Source organism: Vicia villosa, linkage group LG1 (genome assembly GCF_029867415.1).
Source record: "Vicia villosa cultivar HV-30 ecotype Madison, WI linkage group LG1, Vvil1.0, whole genome shotgun sequence".
In the NCBI taxonomy this organism is placed as follows: Eukaryota; Viridiplantae; Streptophyta; class Magnoliopsida; order Fabales; family Fabaceae; genus Vicia; species Vicia villosa.
This window is the reverse complement of record NC_081180.1, coordinates 62891717-62907217: the sequence shown is the minus strand read 5'-3', so window position 1 is coordinate 62907217 and position 15501 is coordinate 62891717.

The following is a 15501-nucleotide window of genomic DNA, read 5'->3' as shown; positions in this document are numbered from 1 at the left end:
ATCTTTGTAGTAAGCGGTCAATGTGATCTCAAGACACCTAACAACCACGCGAGCTAATCGATTAATGCATCCATAAAAAAGTCAAGTGTCAACCTATCTAAAATGAGTTTACATAATGAAATGCTACTCCCGTTCTCCTCTGTGTGTATAGTCCCAGTTATAAAGCTCAATATCCTGCAAATGAACTATTTTCTTCCAATCTTTAACGGTTTCTTTTTTTGACAACATTTCCCTAAATCAAAGAAACGGAAAATATGCAAAAACAAAAACAGAGTTGAAAGGATGCAGAGGTACAAATATGGGATAAATAAAAACAAAAACAGATTTCAATATGTATGGTCATTGGTCTGTCATACCTTTAGTCTTTACCAAGCCTTTGAGACTTCCGATCATATACCTGAAGCCAAAAGTAAGATGAAGTGAATAAATAACACGTTGAAAGGATGCAGAGGTACAAATATGGGATAAAAATACCAGTATTTAGTATGGCATTTTAATTTCCTCAAATTATGTTTAAGGACATTTCTAGTTCTCTACTTTGATAAAGTTGTTGAAACAATAAAATTTGAATTCCCAAAACCTTTAAAAAGGTTTGCACAAAAAATTTAATACTTATAATCCACATGAAAAGGGTGTCGCAGGATTGATTTCTAATTATGGTGAATGTCATTCGTAAACTCAGTTATGAGTGTCAGATAGAAGGAATTTCAAAGAGGTTTTGATTATCCTGATATAACTTGAAACATAGATTCCGTGTATGGTGCATGATATGAATGTCTTCAAATTTTTAAATAAAATAAAGAGGAAAATGGTATGAAAGAAATATGGCATACCAGAATATGAGAAGAACTTGATCCAGATCGGATACCGACATCATAGGATGAGAAATGGGCCCATTCACTCAACTTAAAGAACCAGCTATATAAACCAAAAAGGTTTCAACATAAATCACAGGAAGCACCCTCAATTCAATGAACTTGATACTGAAAAACAGGGGACACTACAAATAAAGGTCCTTTACCTACAACCTAGAGAAGAATATTTTACTTTAGAAAGGGAACGTGTTATTGTCGAAATATCTGTTTTCAATCAAAACCAGATTTTGAATCCTAAAAAAAAAAAGCAAATAAAAAGCACACAAAATGTTAACATAATAACAGTAAGTAAAGTAATGAGACATATGGGATTGAAAATGTCAACAATTTAAAACACATATTCCCTCATAGAAGATATAAACTAAGAACAAAATCTACATAAAACTCTCACTGTTGGTGTCTTAATATTGCATCATTCTTGATCGTACCTGATCAGAAGAATCGTCGTAGGCTGCTCGGGCTGGATCTTCTAGGAAGGAGAAAAAAGGGGGGGGTGTACCTGCAAGGTACTCCAATGCCAAAGTAAGTTGACGAGCAAAGGAGCGCAAGTACTAGCTAAGAGTGAGTAAGAATTGAATACTTGACCCTCTAGTTAAAGAGGGTATTTATAGCCCCCAGCGCTGGGCCATGATCTCGCTATTGGGTTGGATTCCCAAGCCCAACTAGGACACTGCCAGGTTTCCTGAGCGGAAATATCGGAGGTGCGTGCATGCCCTCTGTCCTGGTTAACCGCTCCGAAGTTCAAGGGAGACGCGGTCTTTTAGGAGCCACGTGGAATACGTATTGCTCGGAGGGTTGAATATGAAGGAGCCCTGCGCGGAGCAGGGTCCTCGGCAACGAAGGTGTTCGCGGGGTCGTCAGTGCCGAGCATGTCGGTGTCATATGCTCGGGGATATAGGGCAGCCGAGCATTTCTAAGGTGGGCATCTTATCTGCGTAGGAGGGCCGTAGAGGAACGTGGGTGTCATACCCCAAAATTTGCCCTCCATGTTCCATTCACAATGATTCAGAGTTCAAGATTCAATGCCAAAGCTTTGCTCAAACAATCCCCAAGATACACAGTCAACTGATTCAATCCTGAAGGTCAACTGCAATCAAAGCATGATTCAAATTATGATCATTGGTCAAACATCAAGTATAGAGGAGTATAACCATCATTTGACCAAGAATGATCATGATTCCATTAATAGAAACTCAGAGATGAACAAATGCAAAAAGGTTCAAATTAGGGTTTCTTAGGAGAAAGTCAACCCAACTTTGACTGGGCATAACTTTCACATGGAACATCAAAAATTCCCCACTCAAAGCCTATTTTGAAGGAAATTGGATTCCCTACAACTTTGTCTCTCACAAGCCAGGGCTAGAAATGATTCATTTGAGAGGTACAATGCAAAAGATTACAGGTTATTTTCAGGCATCCTTCAAAAGCAGTTTTTTCGCGAAGAGGATATGGTCAAGATAAAAGCTCCAAGTGAAAAATATATTCCAAAGTGGCTTATAGAGGACCTCTTGAGGTTTCCAAAAAGTCTTAGAACTCCCTCATAGCTTAAAAATTGAGTGAGATATGCTTGGTCAAAGTAGGGTAATTTTGGAGGACCAAATGTGAAATAAAAGAGGTCAAAATGGAATTTTTCACAAGTGGGCCTATGTTTTGCAATCCAAACTTGATCCATAAGATATCTAGGCTTCCCAAGACACATGCCACGAAGTTAAATATTTTATTTGAATTTTTAAGGATTTTATTTCATTTTTTAATGATTTAATCAAGATAAAAATCAAATATTTTGTTAAAAGGTGCATATTGATCAAATTCAATCAGCATTTATGTCAAAACACAATATAATTTTCGTGCACAAATGATTGAAAAATATTGGCATGAGATTTGGCAAAAATAGAAAGTTTATATTCAAGATTTGAATCAATTTTTACAAACTTGGCAAGAGTGGATTTAGTGATCATTGGGCCTCAAATTCTTGACCTAATACAAGCCTATAAGTAGATGAAGGTATGCATACGAATCAGGGTTGAAAATTCTGGTCAGAGGCAAAGCATCAAGAACAAAAATTCTTCAAGAAAAACTCAGATTCGGATTGAGGGATTGGACGATTTTCAAAGGAGTTTGAGGATTGCAATACATTCGTGGGAGTGCTCTGAAGTTGTTTGGATCTTTACATAGCATCAACAACCCCAGATTATCCTCCAATAAGCCAAGGTAAACCACTCTGAAACTTGGATCGATTAGCATTATATAGGCATCTCCATGATATTTTGATTGTATATTCCGCTTTGCTTGATTGTTGTGATGATTTCTGGAAGGTTAATTTGATTATTGTGCGTTTATGCGTGATCGGCCATTGGAGGCCGATTTGAGTTTTAGGGTTTAAATTGGGGCTCTCTTGTAAGGTTAAAATTGGTATAAATCGGGGGCGTAGTCAGGTTCGTGTGGGTTAGACGAAGGTAATAGGGGGGTCGCGAAAGATTTATGTCCATGGGAACTCGATTCGCTATTTTTTTCAGGTTCTTATCTGCTACGAACAAAGCATAGCTATTTCGTAGCTATTTCTCTGACTATTACAGATCCTCATGAAGAAGATGAATATGTGGCAACGCGCCATTGGCCTGTTTAAATTCGCGCGCGCATTTGTTCTGGGTGATTGGGTATCTCATATTTTGTTTTGGGTGTGTATGTATAACAAGCAGCGTTGGTTGGTTGGGTTGGTTAAAAGGAGCGCGCGTGAGGGGAGGGACGAGGGTTCGATCCCTCACTCCCATATATTTTTTATGAATCACTTACCCAGAGATCCCATGCTCTTGCCTAGCGCCAGACCACCATGCACCCTCTAGATCTGACCCCTCAATTCACCCTCAGCCAAGATCCAACGAACCTAAGGGTACCCCTATACTATATACCCCAAGTCTAACCACACTGAACCAAAACTCCATTAACTAAAATAAATCTAAAATTAATTTCAATTAAATATATGTTTTATTTAATTCTTTTTTAATATATTTATTTATATGACACTAATTATTTTTATAAGTGATTTAACATATGATATTTATATTAAAAAATACAAATTGTTGTTCGTGCCGATTAAATCGATTAATCGCTATGGTCAACAATGATTTTAATTAAAATGTTTATTTAATTAAAATATAATTAATTATTATTTGGTTAAATGGTTTCAACCATCCTCATTGGTTGCGATGATTAACTATTCAATTTCATCATTTCAAATTCCTTATTCTTTTTTAATCGAATTAATCGGTTGCGAGGGATAAGGATGCAAACTAATTATTAAATTATTAAAAAATAATGTAATTCGTTATTAGTAATAATCAAATTAATTGATTAAAATTGGTAACGATACAACTTTCAATCTGTTAACTATGGCGATCGAATCTATTGATCGTTGCGGTTAATAGTGCCATATCAAACCAGGGTTGTACGCCCAAATCTAAAACATTCAAAACACTTCAAATCAAACTACGGATCTTCATCCTCATTCAAAACTACGATAGGCCATTCAAAAAGCCTCAAAACAACTTTAAACCATTCGAATCAAATTCTAAGGCGTACAATCCTGTCCCCGAACTACGTTGACTCTGATTCTCCATAAGGAGATACGTAGGCACTTGGCAACAAGGCGAGTCCCCCTCCCTAAAATCTCAATTTTCCCCTTATTCAATTCTTTAGTTATAAAACCTCAATATTTTAGCCATAAACCTTGACCTTAGATTCAAAGCCAATAGGAAAAGGTTGAGGGTGCCTAACACCTTCCCTCGACCTGAATATAGTATCTCACCCTGATCTCTATACTGCGTAGGGTTTCCTATTCGCCCTTCAGAATAGGTGGCGACTCTAAAAGCTAAATTTTTAGGGCAGGTTGCTACAGCTGGCGACTCTGCTGGGGATAACTATAATGGTGAATACTATGCTCCTATGGGTTTTGGCAGGGTTTAGGTTTGGCAAACCTTTTAGGGTTTGGCTAATTTACCTTTTTTAAGGTTTGTAATTATTTTTTATTTTTTTTAAAATATTGTTTATTTGTTTATTTTTATCTAAAAATACTTAATTGTTTATATTAATATGTTTATATTTATTTGTTTATGTGAATATATTTATATTTTATTGCCTGCTGTTATATTTTTATATGCACTGCTGGATATTATGTCGTGTTAAAACCCTAAGTGTGGGAGTTAACTTTGAGATCAATAGGGGAGTATGAATCTCCTACGAGTCTCATTGATAATTCCACTCGGAGTGGGTTGAGTGTTCGGAAATGTCCAAAACGAGGCTTGACTTTGTTGAGGGCAGGACTGGATACTTGGCTGATCTCTCCGAGAACCTACCCCAAAAATTCGAACCTCATGGATAAAGTGAGTTGTTCTAAAATCCGAAGAGACAAAAAGTCTCGGAGGTTACGAACGACCCCATGAGACCTTCTAGAACCCCCTATAAATGGTTGGCTCCCAAGAGCCGCTACGTCGAACCTATGAACTTATGTGATTTGTGCTATATGTATATATTGTGTGGATCATTATTTTTATTATCTTCTTTTTTTTCATTCATCATACATCATGTGCATTCTTGCATCGTATTTTATTCAAAAAAAAAGAAAAGAAAGAGGATATCATACGCATCATGCATGGCATACATATCATTTTCCTGACATTAAGAGAAGATTCATCTTCTATCTCCAGAGCAAGGGACCATTGGGAAGGATAACCTAACATCCCGACCATACTATCAAACAAGATTTCAGCAGAAGAAATCAATGGATCAGTTGGAACAGAATCAAGCCGCCCTTCGTGAGGAAGTAGATCAACTGAAGGTCAGCGTGGAAGAGGTTAAAGGAGGTATGGCTCAGATGCTAGAGTTCATGAAGGCCCTCCTAGACAAACAAGAAAAGGCAAAAGAGGTTCAGTCTAGGGATACCCTGGTTCAGGATGAGATCCCCAACGACGAAAACCCGCTGCTAGGATTTGTTCCAGGCTTTGGCCCTACTAAGGACAGACCTCAAGTTCGCTCTGTTAGGAGAGCTATCCAATTCCAAGAACAAGGAGAGACCTCTCAAGAAGGATTTGTCCCCACTCTGCAAACGAAGGGGACAACCCACACAGTTCGCATTCCTGCTGACAATGTCCCTAAGGACGAAGATTACCTGGATCTACAATACAGGGTGCAAGAGGTGGACAATACAGCCCAAGCACCTCAGACACAACAGTCTGTTCCTAACTCTAAGGAAGACTCCAAGGGTAGTGAACAAATCAAGGCGCTGGAGGAGAGACTAAAAGTGATAGAAGGATACGATGTCTTCGATGTGGATGCCTTCGAAATGAGTTTGGTCTCAGACTTGACCATCCCTCGCAAATTCAAGATTCCCGATTTCGAGAAATACAAAGGACTCACATGTCCGAGGAATCACTTGCGCATGTATGTACGAAAAATGGCTGCTTACGCCCACGATCAAAAGCTGATGATACATTTCTTTCAAGAAAGTTTAAGCGGAGCGTCTATTGACTGGTACATGCAACTAGAGAAGTCTTCTGTCCGAAGCTGGAATGATCTGGCCAACACCTTCTTAAAGCATTACAAGTACAACTTGGACATGGCACCCGATCGGATGCAATTACAAAACATGTCACATAAGAAGGATGAATCATTCAAGGAGTATGCCCAAAGGTGGAGGGAAATGGCTTCTCGAGTCCAACCTCCCCTAATGGACAAAGAACTGGTGGACATATTTATGAGCACTTTGCAAGGACCATACTACGACAAGATGGTCGGATGCACATCTTCGGGGTTCTCGGACGTGGTAGTCATTGGCGAAAGAATTGAAGATGGGATAAAAAATGGGAAGATACAAGGGGCACCCTCAGGTTCCTATCACACAAAAAAGTCATATGACGGAAAAAAGGAACCCAACACTGTTGGAGCGATCCTGGTTAATCAGACACCAACACTACAACAGAAGGATCAGCAAAAACAACAGGGTGGCCAACGCCCCTGGAGGTCCAAGCCAAAACGATCATTCACCCCATTGCACATGCCACTGTATCAAGCTCTGCAACGTCTGCTCAGTCAGAACTTGATAACTCTGCTGCCTCCATATTCAGCTCCGACTAACCCCGCTCCCGGGTACAAGCATCATGCTAGGTGCGCTTATCATTCAGATAGTCCTGGTCATGACACAGAGGATTGTGGTCCATTGAAGCACAAGATCCAAGATTTGATTGACGGAGGGCTCATTGAGTTCGAAGATCCTAGCAAGTCTAACACCATAGGTGGCTAGAAGGAGGATTTCTTAGATCATTAGTTTTGTTTCCATTTGCAATTTCTTTATGTTTGTTTAAACATTAGTCTTATGACATATGCTATGTACTTTTTCAAAAATCATTAATGCATTGCTTACGTTTGTCTTGGTTCATTCCTAGTGTTCTCACTATATTTAAAACTGTGTTTTTACTCGGTTTTCTCATCTTGTGATATTCAACTCTCGATTAAAGTCGTACACCTTTTGAGGGAGAATGACGAAAACGATACCATAATTTCATACACCATGCTTTCGAACAGACCGTGTTGACGATGTACAGGCATTGTTTCGATTCCCAAACAGTGGAGATATAAGGATGTTAATCCCTCGTCAACCCCTTTGAGCCTAAAGAAGTAGGAGTTTTCCTTCATATAAAATAAAACCCTTAATACATGACCTGGGGTAGGGTAGTTGCTCAGTTAACTTAATTATTCCAAGTTGTTCCTTTGAACATAATCACCGATGGTTCCCCGTCATCATTAATTCCGGCAGTCAATATCCGCAAAGGAAAACAAAGAAAAAGAAAGCAATGCAAAAGCCTGCTAAGTCAAAACCTATTAAGGAGACTTAGGCAAAACTGGGGCATCCCGCTGACTGTAGTTTTAAAACAAACAGTTCAGAAAAAGTTGGGGATAACAAATCCGAAAAAAGGTTACTATGTACCTTCGACAAAAGGAAATACTACAAAAAAGGAGAATGACTGCCTCTGCAGATAAACCTTTGGTTTTGAACCATCATAAATGTCAATGTCATAATTCCCAAATTCTTTTGGAGACTAAATGCATAGCTAACTGAGCATAGGACTGGAGAACATCGTGAAGATGGGGATGGGTACAAATGAACTTTGAGCCTCTATCTTTTGTTTCTTTAAACCGTGAACCAGGCCACGTTACAACCCTTAAAAGTCCTAACTGAAGCATGGTTAGTTCGAAAGCATACCGTTACCAAAGGTATCCCGACTCCTTAAGGTCTACTATAACTCTTGAGTTGATATCACTTTCTTACAAAAAAAAAAACTTCGTTTTACTCAAAAATGTTTTTTTTCAAGACAGACATATGCATTCGCATCTTATGAATTTCATTACAAAGTACACTTGTCTATATAGATTTAAATGTTAACATCAGGGAGAAGTTGCATGGGGCATGGCTAATGGCTAAAAATCCTACTGACTGGCGAAGTAGCTTTTAAAAGCTTGTCAAAAAAAAAAAAAAGAAGCATCTCTCACACATGACTGAGATAGCTGAAATGCACACGGGGCATAACTCGTCATTTATCCCATTTACATGGGGCAATCTGATCAAGATCCATAGAATCTCTCAAAGACGCTGAATAGCCCATGGGGCAAGTCCATCACCTGGGGGCGTTGCAAAGATCGCTCAGTATCAGATGGGGTCAATACAGCTCTCACATCCTTTCCAGGAACCTTTACAGGGCATTTCTCATTCTATCCATGCAGTCTTCTTTAAGACATGTTCAAACACTCCTTACCCTTTCTAGGAACTTTTTCAGATAGTCTTTTAAGACACATTTTCCTATCCCTTCTATTTTTCAAACCCTTTCAGACAGTCTTCTCTAAGACATATTCTTTTCTACGAACCTTTTCTAGGTAGTCTTCTGTAAGACATCTCTTAACTTCTTTCAATCAGTCTTTTAAGACATGTTCAAACTTTTCTTATGATTTCCAAAACCTTATCAAACTTTGTTTAAAGTATAGAGTCTTTTCTAAGACAATTCACCGTCCTTTCTGGGGATGATCTTCTTCAAGATGTCTTTTCCTAAGTTTTGTTTAAAACCCCACAAACAGTCTTTATCCTCTATAGGAATCATTTTTGACCATCTGCACAAACATATCCCTTCGAGCTCTGTTTAAAGCGCAGTCTTGTTTAAGACAATTTCCCATTCTTTCCAAGGACCTCTTCAGGTAATCTTATAAAAGACATTATCTCATTCTGAGTACTCAGCAAATCACCATCCGTCAGGCGCTACCGAAACGCGTGACTCACTTTGAAAAGCTTCTGCTTCACATCCAACACTTACAATCAAGAATCCTATTGACTAGGGGCATTCTTTTCCAAGAATTCAAACACTGGGGCAATGCATATCAGGCAAGACATGGTGAAATTCGAGTTCCCTCGAAAGGTCCCTCCTTCAAATCCAGGGGCACATCTCTCAAAATTTCCGATATTCGGGAAGTCATACTAGCATCATACAAAGAGCATTGTTGCATATTTGATCTTCTCACGCCTGTACTATTCACATCCCGCAGTGTGGGATAGGCGCACATGCATAATTCTCATTGAGAATCTCATTACATAGTACATGCATCATGACATTGCATAAAAACTAACGCTACCTTTTCAGGTCACTTCATAATCAAAAAGATGTTATCATCCAATTACAGTGCAAATACGATCGTATCAACGATTCAGTCTTAACAGATACAATTCTAATACCTCATTCCAAGTCTTTCTTCAAAGATAATACAGAGGCAACCAAAGAATTTCTTACCTCTCCAGGTAGTCTTGTCCAAGACAATTATCTCAATCTTTCCAAGCTGTCTTGTTTAAGACATATCATCTCCCGTCTAAGAGCCTTTCCAGGTCAATTTTGTTTAAGATGCTTCATATCTTTTTAGAAGCCTATCTAGGTAATCTTGTCTAAAGACGTTCATACCTTTATAGGAACCTTTCTAGGTAGTTTTGTTTAAAACGTCTCACGACCTTTATAGGGATCTGTATAGGTAGTTTTGTTTAAAACATATCATCCCCTTTGTAGGAACCTCTATAGGTAGTTTTGTTTAAAACGTTTCATGTCCTTTATAGGAATCTGTTTAGGTGAGTTTTGTTTAAAACGTGTCGTATCCTTTATAGGAACCTTTATAGGTAGTTTTGTTTAAAACATATCATCCCCTTTGTAGGAACCTCTATAGGTAGTTTTGTTTAAAACGTTTCATGTCCTTTATAGGAATCTGTTTAGGTGAGTTTTGTTTAAAACGTATCATATCCTGTCTAAGAGCCTCTCCAGGTCAGTCTTGTCTAAGACGTATCACACCCTTTCCAAGTACTTTTATAAGTCAGACTTGTTTAAGATGTATCGTACCTTTCTAGGCAATCTTGTTTAAGACATGTTGTAACCTGTATAGGTAATCTTGTTCGAAACGTTTTCGAATCCTCTCTAAAAAACCCTCTTCAGGTAGTCTTCTGCAAGACATTCTTCTTCTAAGCACCTTTTTCAGGTAATTTTCTTCGAGACATTCTTGTCCTAAGCACCTTTTCAGGTAGTCTCTTTCAAAAAAAACAATTTGGCATCCTTTTCAGTCTTCTTTAAGACATTCTACGAACCTTTCTGGGTGATCTTTTCTAAGACATTCATTGTCCTCTCCAAGAATCTCTTTAGGTAGTCCTTGCAAAACATTTCCAGCCTCTTCAGGTAGTCTTCTTCAAGACAAATTTCCGTATCCATTCCAGAAACCTCTTCAGGTAGTCTTATGTAAGACATTACTTTATATCTCTTCAGATACAATCAAATGGGTGGCATCTATAAGCCCATCTCCCACAGAGCTCCTTTCCTATGCAAGCAAATTTCAGGGCATTTTAGTGTCCAATCGTCTTCCACCTCTTCAGGTTCAAGAAGATTGAACAGGGGCAGCTGTCATACCCCAAAATTTGCCCTCCATGTTCCATTCACAATGATTCAGAGTTCAAGATTCAATGCCAAAGCTTTGCTCAAACAATCCCCAAGATACACAGTCAACTGATTCAATCCTGAAGGTCAACTGCAATCAAAGCATGATTCAAATTATGATCATTGGTCAAACATCAAGTATAGAGGAGTATAACCATCATTTGACCAAGAATGATCATGATTCCATTAATAGAAACTCAGAGATGAACAAATGCAAAAAGGTTCAAATTAGGGTTTCTTAGGAGAAAGTCAACCCAACTTTGACTGGGCATAACTTTCACATGGAACATCAAAAATTCCCCACTCAAAGCCTATTTTGAAGGAAATTGGATTCCCTACAACTTTGTCTCTCACAAGCCAGGGCTAGAAATGATTCATTTGAGAGGTACAATGCAAAAGATTACAGGTTATTTTCAGGCATCCTTCAAAAGCAGTTTTTTCGCGAAGAGGATATGGTCAAGATAAAAGCTCCAAGTGAAAAATATATTCCAAAGTGGCTTATAGAGGACCTCTTGAGGTTTCCAAAAAGTCTTAGAACTCCCTCATAGCTTAAAAATTGAGTGAGATATGCTTGGTCAAAGTAGGGTAATTTTGGAGGACCAAATGTGAAATAAAAGAGGTCAAAATGGAATTTTTCACAAGTGGGCCTATGTTTTGCAATCCAAACTTGATCCATAAGATATCTAGGCTTCCCAAGACACATGCCACGAAGTTAAATATTTTATTTGAATTTTTAAGGATTTTATTTCATTTTTTAATGATTTAATCAAGATAAAAATCAAATATTTTGTTAAAAGGTGCATATTGATCAAATTCAATCAGCATTTATGTCAAAACACAATATAATTTTCGTGCACAAATGATTGAAAAATATTGGCATGAGATTTGGCAAAAATAGAAAGTTTATATTCAAGATTTGAATCAATTTTTACAAACTTGGCAAGAGTGGATTTAGTGATCATTGGGCCTCAAATTCTTGACCTAATACAAGCCTATAAGTAGATGAAGGTATGCATACGAATCAGGGTTGAAAATTCTGGTCAGAGGCAAAGCATCAAGAACAAAAATTCTTCAAGAAAAACTCAGATTCGGATTGAGGGATTGGACGATTTTCAAAGGAGTTTGAGGATTGCAATACATTCGTGGGAGTGCTCTGAAGCTGTTTGGATCTTTACATAGCATCAACAACCCCAGATTATCCTCCAATAAGCCAAGGTAAACCACTCTGAAACTTGGATCGATTAGCATTATATAGGCATCTCCATGATATTTTGATTGTATATTCCGCTTTGCTTGATTGTTGTGATGATTTCTGGAAGGTTAATTTGATTATTGTGCGTTTATGCGTGATCGGCCATTGGAGGCCGATTTGAGTTTTAGGGTTTAAATTGGGGCTCTCTTGTAAGGTTAAAATTGGTATAAATCGGGGGCGTAGTCAGGTTCGTGTGGGTTAGACGAAGGTAATAGGGGGGTCGCGAAAGATTTATGTCCATGGGAACTCGATTCGCTATTTTTTTCAGGTTCTTATCTGCTACGAACAAAGCATAGCTATTTCGTAGCTATTTCTCTGACTATTACAGATCCTCATGAAGAAGATGAATATGTGGCAACGCGCCATTGGCCTGTTTAAATTCGCGCGCGCATTTGTTCTGGGTGATTGGGTATCTCATATTTTGTTTTGGGTGTGTATGTATAACAAGCAGCGTTGGTTGGTTGGGTTGGTTAAAAGGAGCGCGCGTGAGGGGAGGGACGAGGGTTCGATCCCTCACTCCCATATATTTTTTATGAATCACTTACCCAGAGATCCCATGCTCTTGCCTAGCGCCAGACCACCATGCACCCTCTAGATCTGACCCCTCAATTCACCCTCAGCCAAGATCCAACGAACCTAAGGGTACCCCTATACTATATACCCCAAGTCTAACCACACTGAACCAAAACTCCATTAACTAAAATAAATCTAAAATTAATTTCAATTAAATATATGTTTTATTTAATTCTTTTTTAATATATTTATTTATATGACACTAATTATTTTTATAAGTGATTTAACATATGATATTTATATTAAAAAATACAAATTGTTGTTCGTGCCGATTAAATCGATTAATCGCTATGGTCAACAATGATTTTAATTAAAATGTTTATTTAATTAAAATATAATTAATTATTATTTGGTTAAATGGTTTCAACCATCCTCATTGGTTGCGATGATTAACTATTCAATTTCATCATTTCAAATTCCTTATTCTTTTTTAATCGAATTAATCGGTTGCGAGGGATAAGGATGCAAACTAATTATTAAATTATTAAAAAATAATGTAATTCGTTATTAGTAATAATCAAATTAATTGATTAAAATTGGTAACGATACAACTTTCAATCTGTTAACTATGGCGATCGAATCTATTGATCGTTGCGGTTAATAGTGCCATATCAAACCAGGGTTGTACGCCCAAATCTAAAACATTCAAAACACTTCAAATCAAACTACGGATCTTCATCCTCATTCAAAACTACGATAGGCCATTCAAAAAGCCTCAAAACAACTTTAAACCATTCGAATCAAATTCTAAGGCGTACAATCCTGTCCCCGAACTACGTTGACTCTGATTCTCCATAAGGAGATACGTAGGCACTTGGCAACAAGGCGAGTCCCCCTCCCTAAAATCTCAATTTTCCCCTTATTCAATTCTTTAGTTATAAAACCTCAATATTTTAGCCATAAACCTTGACCTTAGATTCAAAGCCAATAGGAAAAGGTTGAGGGTGCCTAACACCTTCCCTCGACCTGAATATAGTATCTCACCCTGATCTCTATACTGCGTAGGGTTTCCTATTCGCCCTTCAGAATAGGTGGCGACTCTAAAAGCTAAATTTTTAGGGCAGGTTGCTACAGTGGGCCTCTGAGGTTTATTGGGCCGAAAATCATAGTGGGTCTAACCTTGGCCCAGTCCAGAACAGGAGCCCCCCAAGTCGGAGTTTTCTGGTCAAGAAGCTGTGACTTTACCTGATGCTCGGGCTGGGGAGATGCCCGATTAGACGGCTCCTCGTCGACCAGATGTTCTCGGAGAAACAGCCTGTGGAGGGACGAAACGTCGCGCGTGGGCGACACGCGCTGACGTGGCATAGGTAATAATGGCCTAGGGTCTAGGAGGCGGCGCTTGTCAGGAGAAGCGACGCTTCGCCTTCCGAGCCCTTTCCCTATAAAAGGGGGCGAATCCTCTCATCTGGAAGTTTCACTCTCTCTGTTTACCTGCTCGGCATCAGACAGGCGTTCCCCGGAAGATACTCTTCCAGATTGTTCACCGTACCATTCGTCTACCGAGAAGCTCATCCGGTCATCGTCATCATGTCTTCACGTAAGTTCGCTTCCCTCTTCGTTGCTTTATTCTTTTCCGTAGGGTTTGTGTGCTTTATTTCCGCGTTCGTCGTCGTAGACGTAGGCTGGAATCAACGAGCGATCGTTGTTTCCTCTTCGGGTTATCCAGGCGATGCCCGGGGGTTAGTATGGGTCGGCGGACCAGATGACGTGGCGTTGGGCCACCGTGCTTGTTCGGATGATTTTTCGTTGTCATGTCGCGTCATTTCGCGAGTCCTCGGCTGACGGGCGTCTTTCCTCGATGGGGGTTTAGCCGGGGGCTCCGCCGCTCCTGCTCTACCCTTTCGCTTGCATTGCGGTGGAAGGGTGGATTTGATGAACTGTCGAATTCACTTTCTCCCTTCTGCGTGCAGGTGAATCTGATTCGAGCGCTAGCTCGGAGTCCGGCTCGGGATCTGATTCGTCGTGGAGTAGCGAGTCGGATGCCTCGACGGCCACAAGTTCAGACGTCGAGATCATCGAGGATCAAAATGCGCCCTCTCTGGCCGACGACGACCATGTTGATTCTCCCGGCCCGGACGCCGAGGGAGGGGTCTCCCCAATGCCCTTGTTTAGTTACGAATGCACGGTTGCGGCCGACTGGATAGCCGAGGAAGCCTTAACGGTCACTTCCCGATACACTGAGTCTCTAGATGGGGTCTTTACAGAAATCGAGGTTTTGAGAGAGGGCGAAGCGCCGAATTACCAAGTGACGTGCCCGTCTCAGGACGAGCGCATATGCTCTCGGTTCAACGGGGATGGCTTTGCGATGTACGAGTACGTGTTCAAGGAGCTCGGCTTCCGACTGCCCTTCTCCGAATTTCAGAAATCGATGATGGCGTTTCTAAATTTGGCGCCGTCCCAATTGCACCCCAATGCTTTTGCTTTTATGCGAGCATTCGAGATTGTTTGTGATTACTTGGGTATTGGCGCCACGACCGCATTGTTCGGCCGGTGCTTTCGTGTTCAAAGACAGGCGGCAGACGGGCGATATGGTTGGGTCTCGTTCAAGAATGCCGAGCGGAAGCTCTTCGGGATGTACACTGACTCTGTGAAAGGTTTCAAGGATCGATACTTTGTCGTTCGTCCGCTCAGCCCGGCGGCTTACCACGAAGTGTCGGATTCCGTGGTCCTTCGTGACGCCGACGGGGAGTTAGTGAGGGGTGAGGACGGGCAGGTAGCAAGGGAATTCTGTACGAGGTTCCCGTTTTTCTGGTGGAAAGGTCACTTCTCGTCTCCCCCTAAACATTACGTTTGGGAAGAT